The sequence below is a fragment of the Phyllostomus hastatus genome, unplaced genomic scaffold (assembly GCF_019186645.2).
Source record: "Phyllostomus hastatus isolate PE091 unplaced genomic scaffold, TTU_PhHast_1.1 phas_scaffold_46, whole genome shotgun sequence".
Classification (NCBI taxonomy): Eukaryota; Metazoa; Chordata; class Mammalia; order Chiroptera; family Phyllostomidae; genus Phyllostomus; species Phyllostomus hastatus.
Genome location: NW_025334032.1, coordinates 1369549 through 1389353, shown reverse-complemented (window position 1 = coordinate 1389353; position 19805 = coordinate 1369549). Strand labels below are relative to the sequence as shown.

General features: G+C 37.3%; 1 long non-coding RNA gene across 1 annotated transcript in view; it reads left to right on the top strand.

The window, feature by feature from the left end:
* The window catches only part of LOC123807787, a 48727-nt gene that overhangs the window by 5007 nt on the left and 23915 nt on the right, over nt 1-19805 (top strand). The window contains exons 2-3 of the long non-coding RNA XR_006783699.1: nt 6300-6410; nt 14435-14543. This is a non-coding gene — a long non-coding RNA (uncharacterized LOC123807787). The remainder of the gene's footprint in view (nt 1-6299; nt 6411-14434; nt 14544-19805) is intronic.

Sequence of the window (19805 nt, the reverse complement as noted above, 5' to 3'; positions counted from 1 at the left end):
GCATTTTCATCTGTAGGACAGATTCAGTCAGGGGTGTCCAACCATTTGGCATCTCTGAGCCACACTGGAAGAGTTATCTTGCTCCACACATTAAATACACAAACACTAACAAAAAATGATGAGCACAAAAAAAGGGAGTTTTAAATATATTTATGATTTTGTGTTGGGCAACATTCATAGCCATCCTGGGTCACATGTGGCCCACAGGCGACAGGTTGAATACCCCTGGTAGGGTCAGGTACTACATTTAGTTGTCCTGACTCTTTAATATCCTTTATTTTGGAACATTTTCATATCCTTTTTAAAGAATCTTTAATTACCTCAACATTTTTGAAAAATGCAGCTTGTCTCCCCACCCTCATTTTTAATAGGATATTTCTTATTTGTTGTTGTCTGATGTTTCCATATGATTAGACTGAGGTTATACATTTGAACTGGATCACTGCATAGGTGATATGTGTTCTACTCAGGATATCACTTCTGGAAGCATGTGAAATCCATCTGTGATTGATGGATTGATGATGTTTATTTTGATCACCTCATCCATATGTGGCTTGAATTTTCCACTGTATACTTATTTTCTTCCTAGCAATTAATAAGCAATTTTTTGTGTGTTTCCTGCACAAAGTGAAACATCTTTGGTTATTCTGTTCAGGGCAAATGTCTGGGTTGCAGGCCTGGTTCCTGGTTGGGCATATGCAAGAGGCACCCAATTGATCTTTCTCTCACACATCAATGTTTCTCTCTCTCTCTCTCTCCCTACCTTCCCCACTCTCTAAAAATAAATAAAATCTTTAAAAAATTTTTTGTTTAAATTGAGCATCCATTATCATTGATATAATTTTACAATAATGGTTACAAAATGATCCAACCAATCTAGTACTCCCTCCACATTTACCAGTTGGCCCACAACATACTACTGCAAACAGCCTTATGTATGTATATATGTATGTATGTATGTATTATCTGTATTAACCTATGAATTCTTGTTTTTTCATTTCTGTATTTTATTTTCATGTGTGCTTTAATCTGTATATTTATATATTCCATACATACACTTTTTGAACCACTTGAAGGTAAGGTATGTACATAATGAATTTTCACCTCTAAATATTTAATTATTTTCATGTTTAAATTGTCCCAGATTTAGCTAAGAGCTCCTGTGTCCTTGTGACATGCCTACATCTTTTCTGTTTTTAAGCACTTCCTAATTTTTGCTATAATAAGATATTCCATGTTTATCTTATCCTTACCTGCCCTACCCTAGAATTAGCCTTGTCTCTAAAGAGCCCTGTTGGTGGAGAATGGTATTAGAGATCAAGGCTAGGTGTACTCATTGATACTTCAGTGTCTTCTTCTTGGACCTTAAGAGGCAGAGTAGGAAATATGTGTGAAATCATAGTCCACACAAACAACTCATATATTTTTATGTTTGTTTTAGTTCATGTCTGTACATCTAATTTTATAGGGTTTTAGTGTGAGAGTTTCTTTGTCTTTTTCAACTTAACATGTCATAAGAGTCTGAGTTAGTATACCATTTTTAACAACCTTCATTCCAAATTGATGGGCTACATATTACATATTATTTAGCTGATCCTATGATTCATCTATTACTGGCATTTAGATTGTTTCCAATATTTTGGTTTTGGAAAAATAGTTCTGAACAGAACACTTTATGCATACTTTTCCTAATTGACTTTCTCATCTATTTGCTTATTTATTGGAAGATTGCCCAGATGTGGGAATAGCAGCTCCCAAAATGTATGTGTGTTTTGAAGAGTTTGATGTGTACTGGCACACAGAATTCATCAAACACTTACCATATCAGAATTGGATAAATAGAGATGAAAAGAATGTAGTCTCTGTTAGCAATGATCTGAAAGTTTAATAGAAGAAACAAATTTTTTTGAAAAAATGTAGTTTGGTCTGGGCTGGTGTGGCTCAGTGGATTGAATGCTGGCCTGCAAACCAAAGGGTGGCTTCTTTGGTTCCTAGTCAGGGCACATGACTGGGTTCCAGACCAGGCCCCCAGTGGAGGGCACATGAGAAGCAACCATACATTGGTGTTTCTCTCCCTCTGTATCTCCCTTCCTTCCCCTTTCTAAAAATAAATAAATAAAACCTTTTTAAAAAATTAAAAATTGTAGTTTGATGAATATAGAGGAACAGTGTTTAACCTAGGTTAGTAGTAAGTGGCTCAGGGAAACTTTTCAGGAGGAAGTTATAGTTGAGCTGTGTCTTAAAGGACAGCTTGATAGAGCTTTCTTGAAGAAGACCTTAGTGGAGCCTTAAAAGACTGGAGTGTTCCCAGTGTAAAAGAGAGGGTAGAAATAGGCCATAGAAAGCACTTAAAGCAGAATCACTGGAGTGAAAGAAAACAAAGAGGTTCAAGAAAATTCAGGTAGTTAATGTAATTGGTTGCCTAGTACATTTACAGGTGAAAAAGATTAGCCTGATCAAGAGGATAGAGGTTAAACCATGAAGGGCCTTGCGTGTCACCCTTATTTTGATACAGTTGAAAAATCTTAAACCAGTGAGTGATGTGATCAGGTTTGTATTTCAGAAATACTTCAAGAAGGATACTGGAGGACAGGTTAGAAAATACTAGAGACATGAAGAAAAACACTCCCTTCACATTAATGGCATGAATAAGTAAAGGCTAGTGTCAATGTAAATTAAAATAGCCTTTTTTTGGAAAGTAATTTAATGATATATAAAATAGGGTTGTAAAGATATTCATATCACAATTGGGACTTCTGGCCAAGATGGAGGCATAGGTAGACACACTGTGCCCTGAGCTATCAAAAGAAGGGCAACAAATTTAAAAGCAAAAAACAACCACAACTGACAGAAAATTGAACTGTATGGAAGTCCGACAACCAAGGCGTTAAAGAAGAAACATTCAGACTGGTAGGAGGGGTTGACACTGGCAGCCAGGTGGTGGCTGAAGGGCCAGGGTGGGCAAGGCTGCAGCTGGTGGGCAAGGAGGTGGATGGCGGACTTGACAAAGTGGCAGATTGCAGGCTGGGCAGTCCCACATTCACGTGCAGATAAACTGGGAGAAACAACTGGAAAGTGAGACAAAATGCACAACGCAGTGTTCCAGCTCAGAGAGATAAACCTCAAACCTCTGATTGAAAACACCTGTGGGGGTTGAGATGGCAGTGGAAGAAACTCCCAGCCTCACAGGAGAGTTCACTGGAGAGACCAATGGGGTCCTAGAATGTACACAAGCCCACTCACCTGGGAATCAGCACCAGAAGGGCTCAATTTGATTGTGGGTAGCTGAGGAAGTGACTGAAAACCAGTAGAGAGTGGAGCAAGTAGCTTTGTTCTCTCTTGAATCACTCCCCCACATACAGTGTCACAACACAGCAAAAGGGGTTGCCACACCCTGGTGAACACCTATGGCTCTTTCCCTTACTATGTAACAGGCACACCGAGACCAAAAAAAAAAAAAAAAAAAAAATGGCCCAAATGGAAAATCAGTTCAAAGCTCCAGAAAAAAGACAACTAAGCAAGGAAGAGATAGCCAACCTATCAGATGCACAGTTCAAAACACTGGTAATCAGGATGCTCACAGAATTGGTTGAATATGGTCGCAAATTAGATGAAAAAATGAAGGCTATGCTAAGTGAAATAAAGGAAAATGTGCAGTGAACCAACAGTGATGGGAAGGAAACCGGGACTCAAATCAATGGTATGGACCAGAAGAAAGAAATAAGCATTCAACCAGAACAGAATAAAGAAGCAAGAATTCAAAAAAATGAGGAGAGGCTTAGGAACCTCCAGGATATCTTGAGACATTTCAACATCTGACTTATAGGGGACCAGAAGGAGAAGAGGAAGAACAAGAAATTGAAAACTTATTTGAACAAATAATGAAGGAGAACTTCCCCAATCTGGCAAAGGAAATAGACTTCCAGGAAGTCTGGGAAGCTCAGAGTCCCACAGAAGTTGGAATGAAGGAGGAACACGCCAAGACAAATCATCATTAAGTTACCCAAGATTAAAGATAAGGAGAGAATCTTAAAAGCCACAAGAGAAAGGGAGACAGTTATCTACAAAGGAGTTCCCATAAGACTGTCAGCTGATTTCTCAAAAGAAACCTTGAAGGTAAGAAGGCACTGGAAGGAAGTATTTGAAGTCATGAAAAGCAGGGACTTACATCCAAGGTTATTCTATCCAGCAAAGCTATCATTAGAATGGAAGGTCAGATAAAGTGCTTCCCAGATAAGGTCAAGTTAAAGGAGTTCATCATCACCAAGCCCTTATCATATGAAATGTTAAAAACTTATCTAAGAAAAAGAAGATAAAAAATATGAACAGTAAAATGACAACAAACTCATAGTTATTAATAACCAAACTTAACAAAAACAAAAACAAATTAAGGAAACAACTAGAAAAGAAACAGAATCACAGAAATGAAGACCACATGGAGGGTTATCAGTGGAGTAGGGGAAAGGAGAGAGAGGAGGAAAAGGTACAGAGAATAAGTAGCATAAATGGTAGGTACAAAATAGACAAGGGGAGGTTAAGAATAGTATAGGAAATGTAGAAACCAAAGAACTTATATATATGACCCATGGACATGAATTGAAGCAGGGGAATGTGGTTGAGAGGGGGTAAGCAGAGTGGAGGGGAATAAAGGGGGAAAATGGGACAACTGTAATAATAGCATAATCAATAAAATATATTAAAAGATATCATTGGTTCCCTGTTCCCTGTTGTTTGTGAGGGAAAATATGCTTTTTCTTCAAGAAAAACAAACATTTCCTTGTTTTTGAACTGAAAGAAATGTTTTAGTTGGGTTTTATGTAGAGATAATATATTGTTGATAGAATATATGATAATAATAGTAAGAATACTTGATAATAATAACAACTGTAGTGTCCCCCCCCCAACCAGAAAAAGATATTCATATATTTTCTGCCAGAAACTCTAATTTCAGGAATCTAGTCTAGGTGAAATAAATCCAAAATATAGGGGGGGGGGAATCTATACAAGATCCTCATTCAAGATTAAATATAATAGTAAAAAATTAGGGATAGAAGAATCAAATGTCTAAGAGGAAGATTATTATTATTTTAAATATTTTATTTATGAGGGAGAGAAACATTGATGTGACATTGATACATTGCCTCTCATACACACACTGACCAGGATGAGCTGTCAACCTTTTGCTTTGCAGGATGATGACATCCAACCAACTGAGCCACACTGGTCAGGTCAGGAAGATTATGAAGTAAATTGTGGAATATCTACTGCACTTACTGTTAGCACCATCACAAAATGATGCATACCAACATGGAAAAATGTTTATAAGTGTAACACATAAGTGTAGCATGATTACTGCTACTTCTAAAAACACAGAGAGTAAAATATACTTAAGCAAAAACTCTCAACCCATGTTAATGTTTTCTAATCAAAGCTAAAAATATACAGGTAAAAGGCCAATATAAAATTTGGAACTATTGATACCACCAAACTATGCTTCTAAGGAATATTGGTAGTCTATGAACTCATCCAGTGATTATGAAACTTTGAAAATTTTTGGAAGTTATAAATCCTTTCCCTAGAATCTTGCACACAGGTGAACAGTTTGCATAATTTCAGAGATAGATGATAGGGTTGATGGAATTCCTGAAGAAAAACAGAGGAAAAACTGTTCATATATAGTAACAGAATATTGGTCCTCCCAAAGATGTCCATGTCCCAGGATCTATGAATATGTTATGTTACATGGTAAAGGTTGCAGATAAAATTAAGGTTTCTACTCAGATGACTAAAAATAGATTATCTCAGGTCATCTGAGCAGGCTGATTATAATTACAAGATTCTTCTAAATGTGAAAGAGGGAAACAGAAGAGTCAATTGAGTGCTAAGATATGAGAAACACTCAATCACCTATTGCTAGCTTTAAAGGTAGAAGCAGACCATGAGCCAAGAAATGAGGGCAGATTCTAGAAGGCAAGAAAAAAACATCTCCCCGAGAGTCTCCAGAAAGGAATGCAGCTCTTCCTATACTTTGATTTTATCCCATTAAGACCCATTTTAGAATTCTAACCTTCAGATCTGTAAGATGATAAATTTCTGTTGTTTCAAGCCACTAAGGTTAGGGTGGGTATTTTTTACGGTAGCAATATAAAACTAATATATACATAAACAGCCTTTTATTTGTGTGTTGATGTGTGGCTGAGGTAGTGGATATACATGCATACATACATAGAGATATATTTCCTGGTTTTGAGAGTTTCCTAATATCTGGGACTAAGTCTGTTCTTGTTTTCTGTCTTCAGCACAGTTAACTGGCATTGAAAAATATTTGATGGGACTGAATGGTACTAAACAGAGAGAGAGAGAGAGGATCACCAGTTGCTGTGTAACCTGAACAAATTTGAGAATCACTTGTATGTATTCTTTTTTTCCCTCAAAGATTTTATTTATTTATTTTTAGAGAGGAGGGAGGGGAAGGAGAAAGAGAAGGAGAGAAATATCATTGTGTGGTCACCTGTCATGTACCCCCTATTGAGGACCTGGCCCACAACCCAGGCACGTGCTCTGACTGGGAATTGGACCAGTAACCCTTTGGTTCTCAGCCCGCACTCAATCCACTGAGCTACACCAGCCAGGGCCACTTGTATGTATTCTTATAATGTCCAGGTTAAAATTTTAAAGTATATAAAGTGGTAAATATTTGTTATATATTGAATATGAAGGCTATTTTATAATTGAAATAAACTGATATTGAGTATATATTACAAACAAGGTACCGTTTTTTAAGACTGTTTTGTACTTGTTTACTATCATATATTTGAGACATTGTGCTACAAATAGGTATGCTTAGGATTTCTACCCTTCAGAAACAACTACTCAACTAGAAGTAATATAATAAAGACAAAAAGGACAAGGTTTAATAATATCTGGTTTAAAGATGTTTCTAATCTGTGTCCTATAGCATAGCTATTGTTTTAATCCTCACCTGAGGAAATGTTTATTGATTTTTAGAGGGAGAGGAAGGGAGGGAGAGAGAAAAGGAGAGAGAAGGAGGGACGGAGTGAGAAAGAAAATCAATGTGAGCAAGAAATATCAATCAGTTGCCTTCTGTATGAGGGGGACCACCCCCCAAAACAGAGTTTATTAATAAAAATTGTTCATTTATTTTTACATGTTTAAACTTCAGTCACTTTCAAAGTATTTTCCATTTAATGGAATACACCTATCAAGACTTTTTTCCCACTGCTCAAACCAGTTTTTGAACTTATCAGTTTTGATGCGTTTTAGTGCTTCTGCCATTTTTTGTTTCACCTCTTCCACATTGGCAACATATTTCCCTTTGAGGACTTTTTCAATCCAATGAAAGTCGCTTGAGGCGAGATCTGGTGATGCTGAACACTCAGTGTGGTGGGCGCAGTTACACCTCTAATGGGTAGGCCAAAAAGTTTGTTTATGGTTCTAGTAGTGCATAGTTGTCTTCACTCAACAATTTTGCTAGATTATATATTATGATGTTGTTATATTAGCATTTAAAAAAAACTTACCAAAATTGGTGAATTTTTATATAGCCATTTTAGTATTGAAGATGGAAGAAAATCTGCAACATTTTAGGGATATTATGCTCTATTTTTTCAAGAAAAGTAAAATTGCAACTGAAACACAAAAAAAGATTTGTGCAGTGTATGGAGAAGATTCTGTGACTGTTTGAATGTGTCAAAATTGGTTTGTGAAGATTTCTTGCTGGACAGTGCTTCATGGTCAGGTAGGCCAGTTGGATTTGATAAGTGATGAAATCAAGACATTACTTGAGAACAGTCAATGTTATTACCACATCAGAGATAGCCAACATACTAAAAATACCAAATCATAAAGGTATTGGTCAAAATGAAAATCATGTATTTTATTTTACAGAAAATACTAAATGGACTTTTTGGCCAACCCAATAAATCACCCATGGAGAAATGGGCAAACACATTTAGTCTTTAAAAAAAAATTCTCTTAATATGGACTTAATTAGATTTACTCCTTCTGAGCTCAAGCACCAGGGTAGCAGCTTGAAAGGTACCAGTGGCATATATGAAGGAACTGAAGTGTCTGGCATCAAGGCAAGAGCTGGAGGACAGCTTTCTGCCATACAGAAAGGTGGACAGAGGACATTGTCCCTTTTCTGAACCCTGCTCCCACAGAGCAACAGAGCCAGCAGGCAAGTGCCATATCTGAGATTCCATCAACCTGGCCAACTGTTTGCCCTGCCCTGGATATCCCCTGAGACTCTGTCCCACCCATCTTATGAGCCCAAACTAGCTGTTAACAGTGGCTTTCCCATATGAATGACTGGTCTTGGCTCATGCTTCATAACCACCTAAATCCTCTCAAGCAAGCAATAGCCAGCCTCAGAGAGCCTCCAACCTTCATACCTTTTGCTAAGTGGCCATAGGGCCAGGATTAAAAGCAGCCAGCCTAGCTTCACAGTTTGGCTTTATCTGGGAACCTCCAGGCTCAGCACAAGAAGCAGCCATCTCAGATTGCTCAAGCAGGGTGGCCCCTGGCAGAGCACAGGTGGGGGATGACATTGGCCTGCACTGCCTGGGAAACCCCAGTGCCTGTGCAACCAGTGGACAGCTACAGACCCCACTGTAGCGCCACCACCCTGCCTCTATACAGCCAATACTCCACGGAGTGTGGAGGATGGTGGTCAGTGGTCACAGCCAATCCTTGCAACTGACTGGACTAGGTAAATCCCTCCCATTGACCTGCCAAAGGCAACCTTGCAGTTGAGGCAGAAGACTCAACTGCAAGAGGAGGATGTACTCAGCCCACCTGAAGGGTACATCTCAAATAACCAGCTTAGGTGATAAGGGAAGCTGTACCACTGGACCCTGCAGGACACCTACTACATTAGGCCATGCTACCAAGACCAAGAGTCATGACACCAATACCTGATACATAGAGAAAAACACTGTGAGGCTGTCAAAATGAGGAGACAAAGAAACATGAAACAACACATCAATATTCCAGGAAAAGTACTAAACAAAATGGAGATAAGCAATTTATCAGATGCAGAGTTCAAAATACCAGTGATAATGATAATCAAAGAAAACAGTGAGGACCTTAACAATATAGAAAATATCCAGCCAGAAATAAAGGATAGAAATGAAGGACAATTTACAGGGAAACAATGATAGAGTGGATGAAGCTGAGAAACAAATCAATTATTCGGAATATAAGGAAGCAAAAACAACCAATCAGAACAAGAGGACAAAAGAAAAAAAAGGATCCAAAAGAGTGATGATAGTATAAGTAAGCTTCTGGGACAACCTCAGGCATTCCAACATTCACAGTGCAGACGTGCCAGAAGGAAAAAGAAGCAGAGCAAGAAATTGGAAATCTATTTGAAAAAAAAATGAAAGAAGACTTCCCCATTTTGGTGAAAGAAATAGACATGCAAGTCCAGGAAGCACAGAGAGTCCCAAACAAGATGGATGCAAAGAGGCCCACTCCAAGACACATTATAATTAAAATGCCAAAGGTCAAAGATAAAGACAGAAACTTAAAAGCAGCAAGAGAAAGCAGTTATTTACCTATAGGCAAGTTCTCATAAGACTGTCAGCTGATTTCTCAAAGGAAACTCTGCAGGCTAGAAGGAATTGTCAAGAAACATTCAAAATCATGAAAAGTGAGAACCTATAGCCTAGATTGCTCTATCCAGCAAAGCTATCACTCAGAATCAAAGAGCAAATAAAGACCTTCCCAGACAAGAAAAAACCTAAAGGAATTCATCATCACCAAGCCCTTATTATATGAAATGCTAAGGGGACTTTTATAAAGAAAAAAATCAAAATTATGAACAATAAAGGGTCAATAAATACATATCTATCAACAATTGAATAAAAAAAACAAACTAAGAAGAACAGAGACAGAATCATGGATAAGGAGAGCATTTTGATGGTTGCCAGATGGGAGGGGGTGTGAGGGATTGGCTGGAGAGGTGAGATTAAGAGCTACAAATAGGCAGTTACCAAATAATCATGGGGACCTAAAGTACAGTATAGGAAATGACATGTCCAAAGAACTTATACACATGACCCATGGACATGAACCACGGTGTGGGGCTTGCCTAAGGGTGTAGGGTGTGCTGGTTGAAGTGAGGGAAAGGAGGAAAAATTGTGACAACTGTAGTGGCATAATCAATAAAATATAATTAAAAAATTCATGAAGCTAGGAGTTCTGGCCAAGATGGAGGCATAAGTAGAAACCCTTCACTTCCTCATACAACCAAAAGGAGAATGACAACCAAACTAAAAACAATAAACAACCAGAAGTGCCAGAAAATCAAACTATATGGATCACCGACAACCAAATAGTTAAAGAAATGTTCACCAGACTGGTAGGAGGGACTGAGATGGGCAATCAGGTGGGTGGAGAGGACCCATTCAGGTGGCTGAGGAGGCGGGGCTGGCTGAGTGAACCTGCAGCAAGGTGGGCCTGGCTGAACAGGGAAACTAAAGACTCAACCTGGTTATCAACTACCATGGGGGTTGCCAGGGCAGGAGAAACTCCCAGACTCACATGACAGAGTTCATTGGAAAGTGGGACTAGAGCAGAACAAGCAAGTGCATTGTTCCCTCTCTGACCCCACCCCTACAGACAGCACCACAATGTAGCAAAGAGTATTGCCTTGCCCTGGTAAATACCTAACACCCCACCCACCTACAATATAATATGAAATATGAAATATGAAATATGAGACAAAGAAATATGGCCCAAGTGAAAGAACAGGTCAAAACTCCAGAAAAAGAGCTGAGCAATGAGGAGATAGCCAACCTATATAATGCAAAGTTCAAAACACTGGTAATCAGGATACTCACAAAACTGATTGAGCTCTATCACAAAATGAAGAAACAAATGATGGCTTCTGAAACTGAAATAAAGCAAAATGTACAGGGAACCAATAGTGAAGGGAAGGAAACTGAGACTCAAATCAATGATCTTGAACAAAAGGAAGAAATAAATATCCAACCAGAACAGAATGAACAAACAAGAATTTAAAAAAATGAGGAGAGGCTTTGGAACCTCCAGGACATCTATAAACATTCTAACATCCGAACTATAGGGGTGTCAGAAGGAGAAGAACAACAGCAAGAAATTGAAAACTTATTTGAACAAATAATGAAGGAAAACTTCCCTTATCTGGCAAAAGAAATAGACTTCCAGGAAGTCCAGGAAGCCCACGGAGTCCCAAAGAAGTTGGAACCAAAGAGGAACACACCAAGGCACATCATTAAGTTACCCAAGATTAAAGACAAAGAGAGAATCCTAGAAGCAGCAAGAGATAAGGAGACAGTCGCCTACAAAGGAGTTCCCATAAGACTGTCAGCTGATTTCTCAAAAGACATCTTGCAGGCAAGAAGGGGCTGGAAAGAAGTATTCCAAGTCATAAAAGGCAAGGACCTACATCCAAGATTGCTCTATCCAGCAAAGCTTTCATTTAGAATGGAAGGGCAGATAAAGTGCTACTCGGATAAGGTCAAGTTAAAGGAGTTCATCATCACCAAGCCCTTATTTTATGAAATGTTAAAGGGACTTATCTAAGAAAAAGAAGATAAAAAACATGTACAATAAAATGACAGCAAACTCACTATTATTAACAACCACACCTAAAACAAAACCAAACTAAGCAAACAACTAGAACAGGAACAGAACCACAGAAATGGAGAATCACATGGAGTGTTAGCAACAGGGGAGTGGGAGGAGGAGAGAGGGGGAAAAGGTACAGAGAATGAGTAGCATAGATGGTAGTTAGAAAACAGACGGGAGGGCAAGAATAGCATGGGAAATGTAGAAGCTAAAGAACTTATGACACATGGACATTAACTGAAGGGGGAAATGTGGGTGGGAGAGGGTGTGCAGGGTGAAGGGGAATAAGAGGGGAGAAATGGGACAACTGTAATAGCATAATCAATAAAATATATTTAGAAAAAGAAATTGAATATGTTACTTTGGAGGATTTTTCAGGCTAATATTAAAGCCAGTCACTTATTTGTGCACTTTTATAAATAGAATTAAAATATGTTTCTATAGCCTTAAGATTGAACTAGAGGGCACTTTTTATAAAAATGCAATCTTCCTTTTGTGGACATGTTTTAATTATGGTTACTGGCCTGGAAGATATGGTTAGAAATGTGATCAAGTGGACCAAGTGAATTTTCTTGATTAAAGTTAAGAGAAAAAGCAAGAACACAGAAAAATTGCTAAGTTGCTAAAAATATGATTCCATTATTGGAGAGTGTCCTATAGGCATAAAACTTTATAAGAAAATTGCTTTTAAGTGACTTTTAGAAGCAAAATAAGGTAACAGTTAAGCAAAGTGTCATTGGAATTACATCTGAACTCAAATTGTAGCTCTGCCTACTTAGCAGCTAGCTATGTTACCTTGAAGATGTAATTTAACTTGCACCTCAGTTTTGCCTATGTGTGAAATAGGTTAGTAATACCTACCTCATAGAATTGTTGTAAATCCTAAATGAAATAATATTTGGGTAGTTACACTATGTTCAACATACTGAATAAATGTTCCATTGCTAGCTACTATGAAGATAGTAGAAATACAGGAATTCAAAGCCATATTGCATTAGATAATGATAAAATGCTAAAAGTATCTTATGATATAACCTCCTGTTTACAGAAAATGGTTCACATAGATTCCAAAAGCTTAGTTCAGAGATTATCAGATGAAATCTGGCACATTCATGGTGTTATGGCCATAGACTAGAAATTATCAAACTTGGTTCTTTCCTATTTAAAGAAACATGTGGAATAGCATATTCTAAAATTGAATCTGCTTTAAAAGTGGTTTTCTATTTACATAGTTCCATAGCCAAGATTTCCTTTCAGGATAGAAATTCACATTGACAACGACAGTTTTGCATTAAAACAGACTCCATATTTAAGAGCTAGTTTGGGTGATTTATGTTAATGTATCTTTATAATCCATAATTTTTGAAGCTAAAGCCTTTATACAGAAGTACATTGGTGAAATAAAAGTTGCAGGTATTTATTTTGTGTGTTTTATTTTAAGGCATATAATTTGTGTAAGCTGGCTAGGAGCACATTCAATTTAAAATTTAGAACACTGAGTGAGATGATCCAGAAAAACTAAGTCTTTCATCTATATGTTGGAATGCTAGGCAGATATTAAAAACATGTTTTCAAAATATTCAGTAATGTGTGAAAATGATCATTATAGACTATAAAGTCATTATTTCTATCAAACAAGAATTAATCTTATTCTTCCCAACCCTCTACTCTTCCTCATACCACTTTCTTCCCACTCCCAGTATATACAGGAGCATAATGGAAGAATTGTTTTAAGGCTAGATGAATAGACAATGAATTTTAAAGCTTGAAGGGATTTCAGAGATCACTTTTCCAAGGAAACTAACACTCTGAAAAATTAAATGTCTTTTCTAAGGTCTCAGTTCTAGGATTGCCACTTGCTGAAATCTTACTCCACAAATTTGGAACATTTTACCTTCTACTACAATATGCTACATTTGAGGTTGGGTCAGACCAGATTACAGTAGTTCCCCCTTATCCACAGTGGATATGTCCCAGTGCCTGAACACTGAGATTGTACTGAACTTGATATATATTATATTTTTTTAATATAAAAATGTGTATGTACACTATACATACACACCTTGCCACTTCAAGGAAGCACCTTATGGCTTCATTTTGGTGCATCCAAATTGCCAAGGATCACCACTCTTGTACTTGGGGGCAATTAATATTATTTACTTTAGTAGGAGACCTGTGATACCACAACAGTTGATCTGAACAGAGATGGCTACTAAGTGACTAACAGGCCTATAGCATATATGTATGGATTTGCTGGACAAAGGGATGATTCACATCTCAGGTAGGACAGAGCTGGATGGCATGAGACTTCATCATGTTACTCAGCACAATTTAAAACTTATGAATTGTTTATTTCTGGAAATATCCATTTAATATTTTTGGATCATGGTTGTTGATCCCTGGTAACTGAAACCATGGAAAGTCAAACCAGGGAGAAGGAACTACTGAAGATTAGGTCAAAGAGTATGAATTTTATCCCAATTGATTCTTTGTTTTTTTGTTTTGTTTTGTTTTGTTTTGGTTTTGTTTTTTTGAAGGGTGGGGAGTAGGTGATATAAGTACAAGGAAATGAAGGGAATGATAATGATCAGTTATAAAATCTCTGTAGAGTTAATTTACATTTTCTCTTAAGTCTAAGTCTTTAATTTATTTCTTAATCAGTACAACATTAAAAATTCTTGGGGGGAAAACCCCAATAATTTCTTTGTCTCATGTAAATAATATTGAGAAATAAAAGTGACTAGATTATAGCTTATAACTATTTATTTATTCATATCCTTTTGTCTGTCTCTTCCACTAGAATATATCTTCCAGGAGGGCAGGCCTATATCTTTCTTTGTTGACTCCAGAGCCTAGCAAGTGTTTGACACATAAAAGATGTTCAATAAATATTTCAGTAAGTTCAACAGGTAAGTGAATTAATAAATAAATGATAGGTACTAAAACACAAAATCCTTTATTTGACTAGATTTCTTCTGGAAATTTTCCCAAGTCTGTCATTCCATTACCATTCTACCAATTCATTTTAGAATTGGGTGATTCTACTCTTTTCTTCATATGTTCTCCATTTCAGGCTAGCACAATTGAACTGTTTTATAGTATTAATTTATGCACTTATTAAATTCTTGTGCCAAATTTGCTAAGTTTGAGGATGACCTTCATTGTTATCCACAGATGAATGTGTACACTTACATCATGAACTAGTGGTGTACATGTGAGATTAAACTGCTGATGCATCAGGATACAACCCTGCTGGATGAGCATGTTTAGAGACAGGAAAAAGGAGATGTGATGCATTGAAAAATAGAAGCATTTGACTGAACTAAGTATACATTTGAACTTATATCCTCAAATTAAGTGTAAGTTTCAAACCTGATGAAAAGTAAATAATATTTTATTTTTTAAAAGATTTTATTTATTTACTTTTTAGAGAGAGGGGAAGGGAGGAGAAAGAAAAGGAGAGAAACATCAATTTGTTAGAGAAACACCCATTAGTTGCCTCTCCCATGCCCTCAAACTGGGGACCCACAACCCAAGCATGTGCCCTGACAGGAAATCAAACCAGTGACTTTGCAGTTCACAAGCTGGCACTCAATATACTGAGCTACATCAGCCAGGGCATAAGTAATATCTTAATAAGTAAAATGTTTTATTTTTTCATAAGTAATATTTTAAAAAGCCCATTTTCTCTTAAAGGTAAGCTATCAAAACAAAACAAAAACCCTGAGGCTAAATTTAAATAATAATCTCAGTTTTAAAAGGTAGTGTACTTTTTCTCCTTAGATTTATTTTCAATATAAAAATGCATGTAGAGAATTAAAAGATATTTATTTTTCTACAGTGAAATCTTCCCAGAAGAGGATGCTTTAAAATGTTGGCCTTATAAACCATTTCTAGGAATTTTTCCTAATTTAGTAAATAACCTGAAATATTAAAACAGATTTATGCATAAAAAAATTCATAGCAACACCATTAAAAGAAAGTAATAAAAGTAGCTTAAGTGACCACTTAAGGAAATAATACTCCATAGAAGGAACATTATGCAGTCACTGAAAATGTTTTTGCAGAGTTTTAAATAGCCTGAGGAAATAATTCTAAGTCATAATGAAAAAAGGCAGTGTACTCAAGCAAAGAGTCTAAACTTCATAAGCTTAAAAAATTATGTGCACTGCAATAGCCATTTACATCTAAGTAAAGGAATTATTGGTTTTTTTTTCCTGTTATATAAAAATATTTTCTTTATCATACTTTAAAATTTTTTTTGCCTATGTGTACTACTTTTATAATAAGAAAAAGAAATCCATTGTTTGTCATAGATATGTTTATGTCCCAAAGATGTGTTTTCAGTATCATCATGTAAATATAAATATTGTTGACTAAAAGAAAAGTTTTATATTACTTAAATTCAAATAATGGAGTTTTCAAAACAAACACTGATACATATCTTATAACTTGTAAAATTATAGTGGTTTACTATAATTTCCTAAGTATTATGACATGGTGGGCTCTCAGTATATTCATTGATGGCTGATGATGGAGATTCCTCAATTGATTTACTAAGTTCCTTGAATCTGTCAGTTAACTCTCCCAGCAAAGAGTTTAATGATACAGCATGATGTCAAAAAGTTGTCCATAAAATTACCATTAATTTGTGTGGTGCACTTTTGCAAACAATTATTTTGTTCATCAAAAAGAACAGTCTTGAACAGCCAACAGAATCTCAGCTTATATAAGGTTTAGAGGCCAAAATTGTAGAGGACATTGAAAAACAGATGGTAAGGAGATTGTGTTGGGATGGTAGGGTCCCTGGGACTATTGCAGGGACCCTGGCTCAGCACCTGCCACGGGATCCTTGGAGGAGAGTCAAATCAACAGCTTCCTCCCCTACCAAAGAAGGGAGGACAGAGCAGCACCAGGATGGACCTGGATGCTTGAAGTTTCTGGGGGAAATAAAGATGTTGTGGGAGAAACACAGAGGTGTTGTTCACCCGCTGGGACTGTGGACACAGCTAGGTCATTACCAGAGAAATTGAGGAGCTGGGGATACCTGGAGATGGGAGAAGAGTTGGGATGTGCTGGACCCCCACCCAGATAGTCCCCAGTCTACTTAGAAAGTTAAGCTGAGTGAAAAGCCGGGTACTTGTTAAGAATGGTGGGCTTAAACAAGAGGATTTTATTAAAAAAAAAAAAAAAGGCTCTCAGTCCCTGTTGAGGAGCTCTCACCGCAGCCCTGTCCCTCACCACTGCCGAGGTGGCCTGCCATGTCGCCACTGGCTTGCTTTGAAGAGGAAGGTGAAGGTACTCTGCACAGAGGGTTCAGAGGAGGGTAGTAGGGCTCAGGGAGTTAATAGTCCCCAGAAAGACTTAACTCAGTGGGGGAGCTTAACTACCCTGAAGAGACTCTGAGGATGCCCAGCACCTAGGCCAGCAAAGAGGAAGAAGGTGGTATGTGAGTTGTCCCTAGTTAGTGCACCTCACTGAGGTCATGGCTGATGGATTAAAGGCACCAGCCTGGTGCAGATGGATAGTGGGGGCCGGCAGTGAACTGAGTTACTGGGCTGGAGAATGAGCAACTGTGAAGATCTCAGCCCAGACCTGGCCCATCCTCGCAAAAACAAAAGAAGGGAGAAAAGTGAAACCCAACCCTCCTCAGCCTGCAGCATCCAGGAAGAGCAGCAGAATTCACTAGGCAGGTTTAAAGTGTGCAGGAGGCTCCATCCAAATGCGCCCCCCCCCCCGGCCACCACCCACAAATTAAGACAATAAGACCTGGAGCAGTGAAGGGTCCAGGGACAGACCCAAAGAGGGAATGCAAGGCCAACCTCCACAACTGAGAAACAGAAAAATTTCACTTTGCTACTCCAGAGAACTTGCATGTTATTGTTTATTTGTATTATTATTTTTTCATTATTTTTATTTTTACTTTATTAGCATTTTTTATTTCTCTTCTTTTTAGTTTTCTTTGTTTTATTTGCTTGTTTAATTGCATTGTTTGGCTGGTTTTCCTTGTTCTCTCTTTCATATTCTATTTTAATTTTCTTTCTTTCACTTCACTTGTGTTTTAATGTTACACTACTCTTTTCATGTATTTTCTATTCTTGTTATTCAAATCATATATTTCTTGTCATATTATTGTTGTTCCAGTATTATTGTAAATAATTGTTGTTCCATATAATTGCAAATACAACGTAGCACCCCTCAGTGATCTTAGTCCATTTCACTATCTTCCAGAGCTTTATTGCTGTTGTTGTTAACTCTATTCTCTCACACACTATACCTACTTTCTATCCTTTACTCTCACTATATCTCATCATTTGACCTCCCACAAGCGCTCTGTCTTTCTGGATTCAACCCACAATCCTTCCCCATTCTAATTTATCTTATCTCTTTTTCACCTTTTATAAAAAGTGTCTAGTTGGGTGAAATATCATGGTTAATGCTATACTTATTCAAAGGATCTCCAATATCCTCTCTACATGTTAGTATTTTAAATCCACAGAATACTCTACCACTGTCTTAGTCCATTTTGCCTTCACCCTGCAACTGATCACATACAAGAGTAGATGGGTGCTGTGAACACCAATATACCTGCTGGAAGATAGAACCCATCAACAAAGGATCCACCAACAGGGGGAAACCCAAGTACAAGAAGATAGCCCACATAAATAAAAGAAAGCACAACCCTAGAGCATCCAAACAAGGAGATAAAGAGACCACACCACTTAATCCTCTAGAATTCCTACCATAAAAGTACAACATACTAACAGCTAGCAAAGCAGAACATCAGGAAGTGCAGAAACAAACAAAAAAGAGTCACCTAAAATGGAGACAAAAAAGAACCTGCAATAAAAATGAATGGAATATTCCCCACTAAAAGGGCTAAATGAAATGGAGGTAAGCAAACTATCAGATATAGAATTCAAAGTAATGGTTATAAGGATGCTCAAGGATCTCACAGACAACTACAAGGGACTTAGTGAGAACAACAACAGTATTAAAAAGGAAATGCAAACTATAAACAAAAACCAAGAAGAAATGAAGAATATATTTTCTGAAATAAAAAAAAAACTAGAAGTAATTACAAGCAAGCTGAATGAAGCAAGGGACTGAATTAGTGAGCTGGAAGACAAGGTGGAAAGAAATACCCAGGAAGAGTAGCTGCATGAAAAAAGACTCAACAATTATAAAGATAGCTTAAGAGAACTCCAAGATAAAGTGAATCACAAAAACATTCAAATCATAGGAATACCAGAAGGAGAAGAATAGGAACAAGGGATAGAAGCTCTGTTTAAAAAATAATGATAGAAAAGTTCCAAACCTGGAGAGGGAAAAACCACACAAGTGCAGGAGACATATAGAGTCCCAATCAAGATGAACCCATACACCCCTACTCCAAGACATATCATAATTAAAATTCTAAGTTTTGAAGACAAAGAGAGAATTTTAAAAGCAGCAAGGCAGAAACAAGAAGTAATATACAAAGGGGCTCCAATAAGACTAGCAGCTGACTTCTCAACAGAAACACTCCATTCCAGGAGAGACTGGAGTGTTTCTGGAGACTGGAGAATGGAGAGAAATATTCAAAGTAATGAAAAGCAAAGGCTTGCAACCAAGGCTACCCTACCTAGCACAGCTCTAAGTTAAAATGGAAAGTGAAATAAGGAGTTTCCCAGACAAAAGAAGGCTCAAAGAATACATCTCCACCAAACCAACACTACAAAACATGCCAAAGGGACTACTATAAGAAGAGAAAGGAAAAGAGTGAGAGAGAAGAACATGGGCACAAAGAAGAAAAATTAATAAATACCTATCAATAATGACCTTACATGTTAATGGATTAAATGTTCCAATCAAAAGACATAGAGTAGCTGAATGGATAAGAAAACATGACTCACACATATGTTGCCTTCAAGAGACCCACCTCAGAACAAAAGACCCACACAGGCTGGAAATGAAGGGTTGGAAAAAAATATTCCAAGAAAATGGACAGAAAAAAAAAGTTTGGGTAGCAATACATATATTAGACAAAATAGACTTCAAAACAAGGGCCATAATGAGACCCAGAAGAACACTTCATAATACTCATGAGAAGAATCCATCAAGAAGATATATAAATTATAAATGTATATGCACCCAACATAGGAGCACAGAAATACATCAGAAAGTCCTGG